At 35.7% G+C, this 13894-nt stretch overlaps 1 protein-coding gene across 1 annotated transcript in view; it reads left to right on the top strand.

Annotated features, from left to right (window-relative positions):
- LOC141442214 (5-hydroxytryptamine receptor 1-like) overlaps positions 1-13894 on the top strand; it is a 136488-nt gene that overhangs the window by 115336 nt on the left and 7258 nt on the right. The window lies entirely within an intron of this gene.

Here is a 13894-nt window from a genome sequence, read left to right as displayed (position 1 = left end):
ACCAGTTGGGTTCGAGCAGCGCAGGAGTGATCGCTGTGGAACTTTGTGGGCGACTTTCGTCCAGCATATATTCCGGGTCGTACTTTCTGGGACGTATAATAACCGCATCCTTTAGATCGCTACCACCATATTACAATACAATACAATACAATAACTCTTTATTGCACACCAAGACAGTAAGCAGAACAGAAAACACAAGTATATACATAGAGATTTTCTAAGGTGAGCAATAGGCGGCCTTATCGCTTCAGGGCGATCTCTTCCAGGCAACCTTTACAATGGACAGAAATAAGGAATACATTTTAGCAGGTGGTGCAATTTACAGTAGATTAGAGCAGTATCAAGAATACATAAACTAACACATACAATACACATACACAACAAATCTAAACAGATAGATGGTATATAGATACCATAACAACATATAAATAAGCTAACTATAACATTCATACGCAAGATGACAGATAGTGCTCTCTAAGCATAGACTGACTTAAACAGGCAAGTACTACTTGCAAATCCTGCTGTTGAGCCAGCATTTCTTTACCCACGACACAATTGATATAGTTGTTCTAATAACGGCGGTATGACTCGCCATCAGATAATCTACATACTTGTCATTTACTTTTGGTCTTGTGTAAAAAATAATTAAATACAATCTTTTGTACTGACTATATTTGAATACGGTATTTGACTACTCCTGAATTTCCCAGGTCTTATATATTATTATGAAAATATAGGTATACAGAAAGTGTTTAGCGAAGAGAAAACATAAATCAGTTGAAAATTGGATTTATAGTGATTTTTTGAAAAATCTATATACCTGTCTCTTTCTCAAACGCTTTTCTCTATGCAGCAAGTATGGCGCTACTAGCGTGTGACGTCACATGCCAGTATGTTTTTCTCTGTCTAATCTTGGATTTCAAACCTTTATAACTTTGTTATTTGTAAAGGTAGCTTAAAATTTGTTTCTCTATTCGATAACAGGCATTGTAAAGTTTTAATTTATAATACATATAAAAAATAGTCAAATACCGTATTATCATCCATGTAACATATCTATAGCAAACTTTAAATCAATTCGACCTTTGAAAGAGGGTAGACAAACAAGATTTAATCCACACAAACATACTTTACTAGGTAGTGGGCAACAATTTGAATAAAAGCTTATAGAAAAAGAATTACGCTAGAGCTATTTTTTATCATTCATCACTCTCTCCTTTCTCGGTGAATCTTTGCACGTTCCCTTTGAAGAATACCAATAAGACTGCGACAAACTATTAGCTTATATATTCGCATCAATGAATAATTCTACGTTTCAACTTCTTTCAAGTCAAAATAAAAGCGTTATGTAAATTGAGTGTTCCATATCAAAGCGTGAGATGGACCGAGAGAAATATACATCAGAAATTGAGATCGGGTATACACACACCAGTTATTATGTAGGAAGCCGATTTCGCCTACAGGGCAAAAAAAATATTTCTGTTTAAGTATAACCATTTGCAGTTTGATATTTCCAGTGTTTCCTTTGCCTTTAAGGTTTGTTTTTGGATTTAAAGATTTTAAGCTAACATTTCGAATATCGAAAAACAATACTACAGATATGAAATCGGGTACATATAGAAGGCTAAATTTTAGAAAAAACAAAAAGTCTATCTATATACTTATTATTCTGATAATCACACGTAATTTGGCAAGGGTGTTCTTCGTAAATTTTTTTTATTCTCTGGAAATTTACTAAAACTCCGAACTTTCATTTCAACGTAGCTCTCTCGTTTTGACTTGAGGCTTGTGCTCTATGGTGGGCCCAGATGATGATGTTGATTTTAAGGTACATTAGCGAGAAAGATGGTGGTAGTAATCTGAAGAAACTTTGTACAAAGTCCTTAGTAAGCACTTTTATACACACATACACACACACACACACACACACACACACACACACACACACACACACACACACACACACGATCAAAAACGGTACAATAGTGGCAGGTTGCTAGCCTGTCACGTACGGTACTATACCTTAACCTATATCTTCAGTCGCCTCTTACTACATCCACGGAAGAAATCGAGAGGTGTAATTCTAACCTAAGTAATAATGGGAAAAGTATCTTAATTTATCTGGTATTAAATCACGTGAGTTAACTGAGATTGGAAAAACTAGCAGCTTAAATGGCGTGCATTTACACCGTATCATGGGTAGGTCCACATCATAAACAGTAAAACAAATCATAGAATCATACAAAGGTTTTCATATTATATGCCAATGGATTCTTTATAAAAGACCACTATCACTCTCTTTTTGCCTAAGTGGTATTTTGTACCACCTTGCGTACTTACAGCACCATTACTGTTTAAAACACACTAATTATCCATTATAAAATTATAATAATTGTGTGAGGGGGAGGGAGGGCATTGCAATGGGGGACTTGTATTCACCAGTGGATGCAATTGGCGAGTTGCCGTTCATTGTGATCTTCCGGCTGATTATGATAAATTATAATTAACCTGAAGAATCGTCCCACTAGTGGGAAAAAGTATTCCTCTATTTAATCCATTAATTCCGATTTTGAGTGGTCTTGCTTGCTTGTTCGTGACACTCGTTAACCCTGTTATAATTAGTCAGCATTTGCCGCACTTGTCAAAAAAACTATTGATAGGACAGAGGCTCTCTGTGACAGGATTACACTGAGTCATCATCATCGTCATCCAACCTCACTGCTGGGCATAGACCTTCTCTTAGAATGATAAGCCGAGTTTAGACTTGCAAGAAAAATCGTGCAAGTTGCATTACATTGCGAGGCCGTAAAGCCAACGAGTTTGTAGTGGTCAATCGAGCGCCGCAATGTAATGCAACTTGCACGATTTTTCTTGCAAGTCTAAACTCGGATTTAGGGCTTGAGCCGTAGTTCCCACACGGGTCCAGCGCGGATTGGGAACTTCGCAGTTTTTTCACGATGTTTTCCTTCGCTAAAAGTGGCTCCGAAGCGGTAAAGTTGTCACGGGTGGTGTCCGGGGAAGTTGTTCGGATGAAGGAAGAAGACAGGAATGGGGCAGACAGTGATATTTATTTAGGATAATAATAAAAAGGGCACCTGCGGACAAACAGACGCGGTCTTAAGTATCTAAAGGTATGCTTTGACACTGCATCAACAATTATAAAAATACATAGTTAATCAACTTACGTTTCCGTGCCCAGTTCTTTATTTATATAAATCAATGGCACTGAAGTCCAGCAGTATTACGATCTGATGATCTTATGAAACTTCACAAAATGCACTGTACAATTATAAAAACTTTCTTCGTATAGGAGTAGTAAATTATGAGCTTATTATGGAGTTTTAAGAGATTTATAGGATCTATGATAAAAGAAAGGTAAGTGTTCAGCTCGGAGGCTCTGAATAGAATGGCTACTTGACGTAAATTGAACAGGTGTGGAATTTAGAAAAGGAAATTTGTATTTAAATGTTATTTTTTCGAATATGTGCTAAACCAGACAGTACAAAAAGTTAGGATGAAACGAGCTGTATGACACCTCGTTACAAAGTATCGTGTGCTCTGCCTACCCCATTTCATAATACGGGCGTGATACTTGTGTGTTTTCCTTCGCCGAAAAGCTCGTGGTGAATTTCAAATGCAAGTAATTTCGCACGGATTTGGAAAAACTCAGAGGTGCGAGCCCGGGTTTGAACCCACGATCCTCTGATTGAGAGGGCATGTCAAACCACTACGCCACCACGGCTTAGTAAAACACATCGACATCTATGTATAGACTGCATGTTTCTTACATCAAAACGGCGCACATTTGTTCACAGCGCGGATTTGTGAACCGTTCACTATAGTTTGTTAGCGTCCATGACAGGGGCTGTGTCAAAGTAACATGGATGATTGATGCGTTTTGTTCAAACAGCCAGTCTAGTGCCGTAAGGTATATAGATGTCAATGGTATAACACCATGTGCCACATACGAACTTGTAAAGGTATAGTACCTCCTGGACCTGCCATCTTGCCACCATCCATCTTTATCCACATCACGCACTTATCCATTACCGATTAATAATATAAGTGCACAAATTATCGTTAAGTGCTAAGCTAATGACAACCGCTGACCCCAATTGGGCAGGCCAGCCATTGCTAGAGACAATAACAATACTGCGGAACCCTTGGCACCTGTAATAACAATTGTAATTACGTGCCGACCTCTTACACTGAGTATTAACAAGAGATACTGCGTTGAGTGGGCTTGGTACAGATACTATAGTGAGGTTAATTTATTACTATCAATTTTGCAAACAAAATATCTTGCCATCATTACTGGACATCAAAGTCAAAATCAAAATATCTTGATTCAATTTAGGCTATAACAAGCACTTATGAATGTCAAAAAAAAAACAGTCGGATGTGCGTTTTTGATACTTTTCAAGTCAAGCAAAATTAAACTTTAAATGGTTTTAACATCGACCTAATGTATCAAAATTAAGAAAACTAGTTATTATATAGAACAATCATATAACTACAAGTATTTTCTGTCATACAAGTTCTTTCTTACGCTATCAATAACAATGCAATTCAAATTTGATTAAGTAGTTAGACAATCTTGTACCTAACTACCCACTAATGAATAGAGCAGTAGGAAAGTACAAAAAAAAACTACTTACTAAAAAATTAAATACAATCGTTACTGTGTAAACGGCATTCCGTTTTATTGGAAATAATAGGAGCTATCTCCTTTCATTCGAATCTCTTTTCATTTCACCTAGTTATTACTATAGAACGCCTGCGACTCGTGAAACTATACGTCTAGGGTTAAGTTAAAGCTAAGTACTTTATTGATTTAAGCGTATAAATCACGTCATGGCTTTATTAATGTGTGTAGCTTAAAAATAAAAACGTGTTTACTCTGAGACTGACAGATTTTCATTAACGTTCCGTAACAATGCCTCGCTCATTCGTCTATTGACCGTCATAAAATGTGGCAGGGATGAAGTAGCAAAATGTTGTTTATTGACGTTTTTCAGTAGGTACCTCACAAGTTAATTAACAAAAGAAATAACTACATTTTTAACCGTTATAAGCTGCTAAGATAATCACCTTAACCTTCCACATACCTACTTATATACCCACAGACTTATAACTTATTGTGTGCTTTGACACAGTTACTCCAGTATTCATTAAAAGTAAATTCAAATTTATCTACAAGATTTGTTTACCACTTAAAGTTCTTAGATAGTTAGTGCTGACTTAGGTTCAGTAGGTACTCAGGCTAACACATGGTCACTGTACAGAAAATTTCTAATATTATGTCCGCACAGGTAAGTTAACGTTGCGAGCTAGAAAAATTTCGTACCAGGTGGCTACTCCGAAATTTGAAAATCGAACTTTGTATCGTACCGTCCCTCTCATTCTCGTACTTATTAATTAATATTAGCGTTAACGTGACGGCTTGATACAAAGTTCGAATTTTGCACTTCAGAGTATAGGGTCACTTTAATTTAAATTAAACCCCGATACAATACACGATGATAAAACATCCAGGTGTAAATTAAACCGTCCCCACATCTGACATGATAAAACGTTTTCATAGGTAATTAACGTTTAGTTGGTAATTTATTATTGCAGAGAGAAACTGTGTAGATTTAGTTAAATGAAATTATAAGTACGGGCAGGGCATAAATATATACGTTACCAAGACGTCAAAAATATATATACACCTTTAGACCACTAAACATAAGGTTGATGTATACATATTTTGATGCTATGGCTTGGTGCTGTGGCTTTGATATTGGTGGTACTAGTAAAAATGGTAAATAAATAATAAATATCATGGAACACTTGACACCAATTGACCTAATTAGTCCCAAACTAAGCAAAGCTTGTACTATGGATACTAGGCAACGGATATACATACTTATATAGATAAATACATATCAAACATCCAAGACCCGAGAACAAACATTCGTATTATTCATACAAATATCTGCCCCGGCTGGGAATCGAACCCGGGACCTCAAGCTTCGTAGTAAGGTTCTCTGACCATCTCATAAGTTGGCCATGCGGTCGTCAAATAAAACGCTGATAGTAAAATATGCTTTGCTGAGCCCGGTTTTAGAATAGGACTGACTCATTCCTGTAGGTGTCACCGTCGTCATCATGATCAGGGGAAGCCTGTGCCCAGCAGTGGGACGAACATAGGCCGAGATGCTCTGGTCAGTTAGATAGTGTCTTAGGTAGAAAACTGGCCAAGAGCGTGTCGGACACGCCCGAAATAGGGTTCCGTAGCCATTACGAAAAATTAAGTAATATTTTTCTAAGAATTTCGTTTTTTGTACGCTGCTATTTACTCTTAAACTACTAATAATTCTCAAGAAAACTTAACCATTATAATTTTCCTTGTAAGTTTGATATACTTACTACCATCCTGAATTTTTTCAAAATTTTCCACTTACCGGTTTAGATTTTTGAGGGGCGGAGGGGGACGCACGATTTTAATGAAAATTTGCACTTTAAAGTTGAATATTTTGCAAACTAATCATTAAATCGAAAAATCGTTTTAGCAACTCCCTAAAGGTTTTAAATGACCTATTCAACGATACCCCACACTAGAAGTTTGAATGAGAAAAAAAAACCTCCACTTTATGTCTACGGGAGGTACTCAAAAAAATTTTTTTTTTTAATTTTATTGTGCCATTTTGTCGGTATAGTTTTCATATATATTCGTGCAAAATTACAGCTTTCTAGCATTGATAGTCCCTGAGCAAAGCCGCGGATGGACAGACAGACAGACAGACATGGCGAAACTATAAGGGTTCGTTTTTGCCATTTTGGCTACGGAACCCTAAAAATTGGATTGACTAAGAAACATACGTGTTTCTTAACTTCCGTTGTTAAGTTGTCCAACTGTGCGAGTTCTAGCTATGTAGGTATGTCTTATTTGTGTCTGGCATATAATTAAATGTTAAAGTGAGAGAAAAGGACAAGGAAACGATCCCATTTATATTAAAAATGCGAAAGTTTGTAAGTCTGTTTGTTTGTTTGTTATTTCATCACGTCAAAACCACTGAACCGATTTAGATGAAATTCGGTATACAGATAGTTTGTGTCCCGGAGAAGAACATAGGATAGTGTTTATCCCGGAAAATTGCATAATTCACGAACTCTGCGCGGATGGAGTCGCGGGTAACGGCTAGCAAGTTAATATAAAAAGCTTAACAAACGTTTGAACAGGGCTTATTGGATTATCTTACTGTTAAAATTATAGTAAATTACTCAAATTAAATTCCAAACATTACAGGGTGAATTAGCCATTTAATGCGGTTAAACGAGAGGAAAACGCTTTTATTTTTGCCACAAAGCAAATTAGGTTAAGGGCTGAGTCGCAATTAAATATTACACGTTTAGGCTCCCGTCCAGAAAGGAAATCCGGTTGGCAAAATGTTTTATTTCATTCCCTCTTTTAATATGGCCGCGGATTTTTTCGTTGTCAACGGAGTATTTAAAGTACAGTCGACAGCGTTGACGGTTCTGACAGAATATCAGCGCTGCAGGCGTCTAACGCCTCAGCATTATGCTGAGTCAGCGGCCGTTTCACTTTTGCGGGGCACACAAAATCGTGTATTTTGATTTTTGTAGTTCTTTTTGTTTTATTTGTGTTTGCTATTTTTTTTTGTTGTATTTGTGTGTCTTTGTGAATGTGAATAAATTACTTTCTTTCTTTCAAATCGGTGATATTAGACTGTTGCCCCCGGCTTCGCACGCGTAATCCATTAACCCCTATTTCACCATCCATTGATTAAATTTATTTGACGGATAAATGTGATGCCGTCTCTGTTTGTTTTGTTCGAATAGACGGAGACGGCATCACATTTATCCGTCAAATAAAATTAATCAATGGATGATGAAACAGCCCATGCAGCAGATGAAGATTACTAAAATCCCGTGGGCATTCCTAAAAATTATAGCGTGGTTTTCATCGACGTTGCATTAAAAACAACCGAGCCTTAATCCCATGACTCTTAACCTAGAAATTGTAATTTCGATATTTTATCCCGATTTCGTGGGAATATCGGGATAAAAAGTATTCTACGTGTTAATCCAGCTATCTACATACCGAATTTCATCCAAATCGGTCCACCTGTTTTAATGTGAAGGAGTAACAAACATACACACACGTACAACAGCACAAGCTTTTATAATATTGGTAGGATTATATGATACCTACTAAATAATATTGTCCCACAGTTGGCGATGCCGAGAAGAGAGTAGAGCTAGAAGCTAGACACAAGTTGGCGAGCAGCGAGAAGCGAGTGTGTAGGTCCGATAGTTTAATCCATCGACATCTATAGACTGCATGTTTCTTACATCAAAACGGCGGATAAAATTAGTTCCCAGCGCGGTTTTGTGAACGTCGTCGGATGACAAGCAAGAGTCACTAACTACAAAAAAAAGAGTAATGAAATATTAACCTTACAGTGCTATGCATAAGTCTGATTATCCCTCTTGACTTGAGGTGGTAATTGGTGACTTTTGCTTGTCACCCGATGGTTTCACTATAGTTTGTTGACGTCCGTGACAGGGGTTGTGTCAAAGTTATATTGATGATTGATGCGATGCGCGTTTTGTTCCAAACAGCTAGTCTAGTGCCGCAAGGTACACAGATGTCAATGGTTTTATCGCTGGGCTATGAGTGAGTGTATGAGTGGGATGGACGATTAGGTACCTTCTCGCAAATGCAGAGTGAAATGACTGCCGTTTGTTTGTTCGTAGTGAATTCTGACTGCCAAGCGAGCATAGCTGAGTGGGTTTTTTCTTTGATAGCTCTTGTCGCAGTAACTAACTAGTGGAAAAAGAGTTCTCGCCAGCAGCGATGACAGACAGCGATCAACTTTTATGTAATCTCATAGAAATTGTATATAATAATATATTAAATTTCGGTATTTTAACTTTATATCATATATACCTAAATTTAAAATACAACGTTGGAATAATATTATAAATTTATTATATTTTAAATTTAGGAATATAGGATACATTGTCATTCATTACTATAGTGTTGTCAAAACCTTTGTCAAAATGTGACATCACATGTAGGGAAAGTGTCCTAAGGGTTATCGTAAATGACTCTTACCTTAAGGTCTTGCTGGAAGGCGAGAAAAACTTGATTACTTTTAGGGGGATATGAACATATCGGAATTATTACGAGTAGGACTTGGAGGACAAATTAAATTTTAGAATTCGCTCGGTTGCATTTTTTGTCGTCAAAATATTAATCATTCGATTACCTATTCATTAAAGTCTTCGACAGAACCGTGGTAGTCTGGTGATTTGACCGTCCAAGCAGTGGGTATACGCCTGGGCTTACGAAAATCTCTGGATTGTTTGGAATTTAAGCGCGAAATTAACCATGAGCGCTCTCGGCACTTATGTTCTAAATCTGCACAGGACTCGCCTAGGATTTACATATTCTATAGCAAGGTCTGTGTCCAGGAGTATGTATAGATCAGTGGTACCGTTAGCAATAATGATAGTATAGATTTGATTCTGCGAAATTAATAAGACATTTATTTCTTAGATTAGTAATTATTCTCTCATTTTTATTCCCACTGAACGGATACCGGAAGAAATCACGACTAACTTTGTCGTCATAAAAGTTAACTTTTCCTAACTATCAAAGGGGAAGGAAGGCAACCAATGAACAAGAGATTTGTACTAGATACAGAGACTATCATAAGCATATACATATATATTATATATTTAAATAGATAGATAGAAACTTTATTCTACACAGCAAAAGTTTAATGGCTCTATAACAAATTCCTAAAAAAAAAATAAGAAAAAAGCGTAATAAAGCATAGTTGTCTAGTTAGTATAAAATATCTCAACATGGTCGTAGTCATTTTGTGTAAGTATGTATTAAGATATTTTTGAGAACTTGCCTAATTTAGGTGTTTGTCAAAGTTACAAAAGTTATAAAACTGTTGAATTGTGTGTTTTTCAAGAGGTTTTCCAAACTATAATAACCATAATAAGTCATTCAGCTACATATTTAAAGATCAATGACGTTGAAATAACAAAATATCACCGTCAAAAATAAAAAAAGTTTTTTTGCTATTTCCAATAATTATTTCAATAAGAACAGTGCGAGGGTGTGTTAATCACATTCACAGTTCACATTTTGTTATATTAAAAAATAATAAAAAAATATGAAATGTAAATATTTTCAAAATTGCTTTCTTGAGGTTGGATATGAGGCTATTAGATATCATTTCAGGTATATTTTGCAAATAATGATTCAACCGTAGCCTATCTGGAGGAGCCCAAACTTGGTATGTTTTGAAATGATTTTTATTTTAATTTAAAACAAGTGACTGAAATATAATGATGTGATATATTTTTAGAATCGGCTCTGTAAGCCCTTTTATCATACCACACACGATTTCAGAACATTTCAGTTTCAGGACGCGACGAACACGACGGTTTCAGAACATTTTTTTCGCATAGAAAAATAAGATGACGTCATAAATCCTCTCCTTTTTTGTTTTATTTTCGTGCTACGGGTCAAATAATTGATTCTTAAGGCCTAAAGATCAACCGTTCCGATTTTCATGCTTTTAACACCATTTGCAGCTTTTACTGAATTTCGGGGTGTACCGCTAGCACTATAAATAGTTATCTGACTTCTATTTAGTTAAACTATTGTACACTAAAACAAGATACTAATAACACTGGCGTACTCTAAGAGGTCACCGGGCATGCCCCATATTAATATTTCACCATCTGTCTATCACAAAGTCAAGACTTAATTCCTCAATTTCGTGTCCTGACCACTCACGTACTGCCAACTCTAATCCCGCTCTACATTATTCATGAATAGCACCGACCAATTTTATATTCACTTTCCTCTTTTGTGGCAAACTTCATGTTTTATGTTTTTCACGGCCTGCATTATGCAAAGTCATAAATATTTGGGGTATGAAGGGGTTGCTTCGTTATTGAGATTATTGTCCTTTTTGTTCGTATTGTGGTATTGTTTGGAGTAGCCGGGTAGTGAGATTTGGCTCGTTATTTTGGTAAAGAAGCTTTTATAATTCGGTCTCTTATATACTCGTAGATACTATGCTATGTTATTGTCATAAATAAAAATGAAGTTTACTAAATATATACTACTTTCGACATACTTGCTACTTACCTACATACTGTTGCCTACGACTGCCTTTTACTTATTTTTCGCTTTTTTGTTATGCCTATAAATGTAATACTGTGTTACTATACCTTCGTTTAGTTGACAGTACACTGATTAAGCTTGTTATAAGAAGTGATTCTTTTAGCATAGTTTGCCTTGCTGTTGAGCGAAACTTGCCTTTTAAAAATTTTTTTTATTTTTATATGTAAATTTATCTCAACGTTTGTCAAATGTATTTTGTATATTTATATACATAAATCTTTGCGTAGCCTCCTTTCCAAAGAATTTGGTTTTTGGTCTCTTTAACGAAAATTATGTATTGTATTCTTTATTATTGTAATGTATGTATATGTGTGTATATTTATATTGTATTATTTTAGTTATAGATATATTAATGTTTTATATATGTATTATATATTTATTGTACATAGTTAGGTATTTGAGGTTTACATAATGCATTTATATTTATTCAAATGTTTTGCTCTATTTGTCGATTCTTGTTTTCTGATTGCTCCTCTAACACTCAAAGGTTGACTGGCAGAGATCCCTGCAGGGATAAGTCCGCCTTTGTACTTAACACTACTTTTTTTATGTGACCTTTTTGTTTTTCCTTTTTGTACAATAAAGAGTATAAACACACAAACAAACAAAACTATAAATTTTTCAAGATAAAAACTATTCTATGTCCTTATCAGATTCTCGAACTCTCCGCATACAAAATTTTATCACGATTAGTTGAGTACTTTAAGCGTGAAAGTGTACCAAACAAGCGTACTCATTTTCGCATTAGTAACATCAGTTAGGAAGTTAGGATTGAATAGTACGATATTATTCAATTCCTTACACGAAATAATGTTTCGACTCATATCAAACTAAAACACTTTCCTAGTGGATAGTTACCGGTCTTAAATATTTGTGCCTGATAATTATGTGTCGCTTTAATTTATGCTTATGTACTTAGTCAACAATTGCGATTTAGGTCAAATTCTAGGCCAACCAACACTTGCACGGGGTCTTGAATAAACGTTATTTTGTAGTGACAATACCCTTTCAAACTTGATAAGGGTTTATGTAGTATGGAGCACAATAAATCATAGGACAGTCCTGTTCCCAGGCCTTTTGAGGACCCGTGCCGAGATAAACACTCGCATATGCATCCTGTGTCCCTGACACTCACATTCGGGGAAGGTTTGAATTATCACGCTAGTCTCGGTTCTTTGATGTTTCCAGTCGAATTGGTTTTTGAAATACCTCAAAACCTGTCTGTCACTCAAGCAAGACCCTTTTTCTCAGATGCCTACGCGTAGAGATTTCCATTATTATAAAAGTAAAATTACATATATATTCGTAGCAGGCAGGTGGTGGATGGATGCAGTTGGCAATGAAGAAATGAAGAGGAGGCCTATGTCCGAAGAAGGGCTTACGAGTAAAGGCCGCTATGATGGTAAAGATTTATAACAGGGAATTCTTGTTTTTTAGATAAGAGAGGGCTAACAGAAAAATTGAAATTAATATCAAATATTTTATTTATTGAATCTGGCGTTACTTTGCGGAGATAAATGGCCTATGGGAGGTCAATGAACTGAAACAATAACTTTGCTCACCCGTAAGTAAGCAAAGTAGGTAATTCAGTTTATTTATCAAATATTTCTTGGAATTTAAAACATAACACAGTACACAAAATTACTAGCTTCACTAAGTCCAATGATTAATTTAATTCGTCGAGTAGTTTTTGTATGAAGTATTAACAAACATCTACCTATCCATCCTCATAAAATTTCACGTTTATAATATTAGTAGAATTGAAATACAATGCAAATGTCTCTTGTCTTGGTCACCGTAATGGTCATCGTAAATGACTATACTATGAAGAGTTTTATCACCCACATATCCCAGTTATTATCTTCAGCAAAAGAATTTAATATAGTCCAGTATTTTTTATTACAACCCTGCTATAGTACCTACCTACTTATGACACAATGCTGCGTTTTATTAAACATTAAAAGTTTAACGGTTACATTCGCATAGGTTTTTAATATAACGTCGATGTGATTGGAAATCGTGTTTACTTCTACATTGTTACTTAGATTATTTTGCCATAATATATCCCAGGATGCTGTTATGCAATAGTGTGTCAACCCTGATTAATTATTAGGCCTCTAGGTTGGCAACGCATCTGCAAGACCTGGGCGGTGGTGATCTCTTACGATCAGGAGACCCACTTGCTCGTTTGCCATTCAGTCGAATAAAAAAAAATACAACGTCAACCCATAGAAAGTAATTTTAACAGTTGACATTGTATTGCAAAATGACAGTGGGTTGACTCAGTATTGCAAAACAGCGTCCTATTATAAATACAAAAGTTTGTAAATTTGTTTGTTTAATTGTTTGTTACCTCTTCAAGTTGAAACTGTCTACCCGATTTATATGAAATTCGATATACAGAGATAGTTAGAATCCCGGGAAAGGACGTTGGATAGATTTTATCCCGGATATTTGTACAGCTGAGACGAAGTCGCGAGCAGCAGCTATTAAGCCTATAAACCCAATTTGGCCAATCCGAGCCTTGACCGATCGTAAAATAATTATTTGTCTCAGTGTCACATAGTAACTTTTATTAGTTTACATGAGTATCTGGTACATTATTATTGTTTACTGTCTGTCTAGACACAATATAAAGAATACGTCAAAAATGCTAGTAGATACCATAATAAA

The sequence above is a fragment of the Choristoneura fumiferana genome, chromosome 25, assembly GCF_025370935.1.
Source record: "Choristoneura fumiferana chromosome 25, NRCan_CFum_1, whole genome shotgun sequence".
Taxonomy (NCBI): Eukaryota; Metazoa; Arthropoda; class Insecta; order Lepidoptera; family Tortricidae; genus Choristoneura; species Choristoneura fumiferana.
The sequence above is the reverse complement of the archived record's forward strand: the minus strand, read 5'-3'. Positions and strand labels throughout refer to the sequence as shown.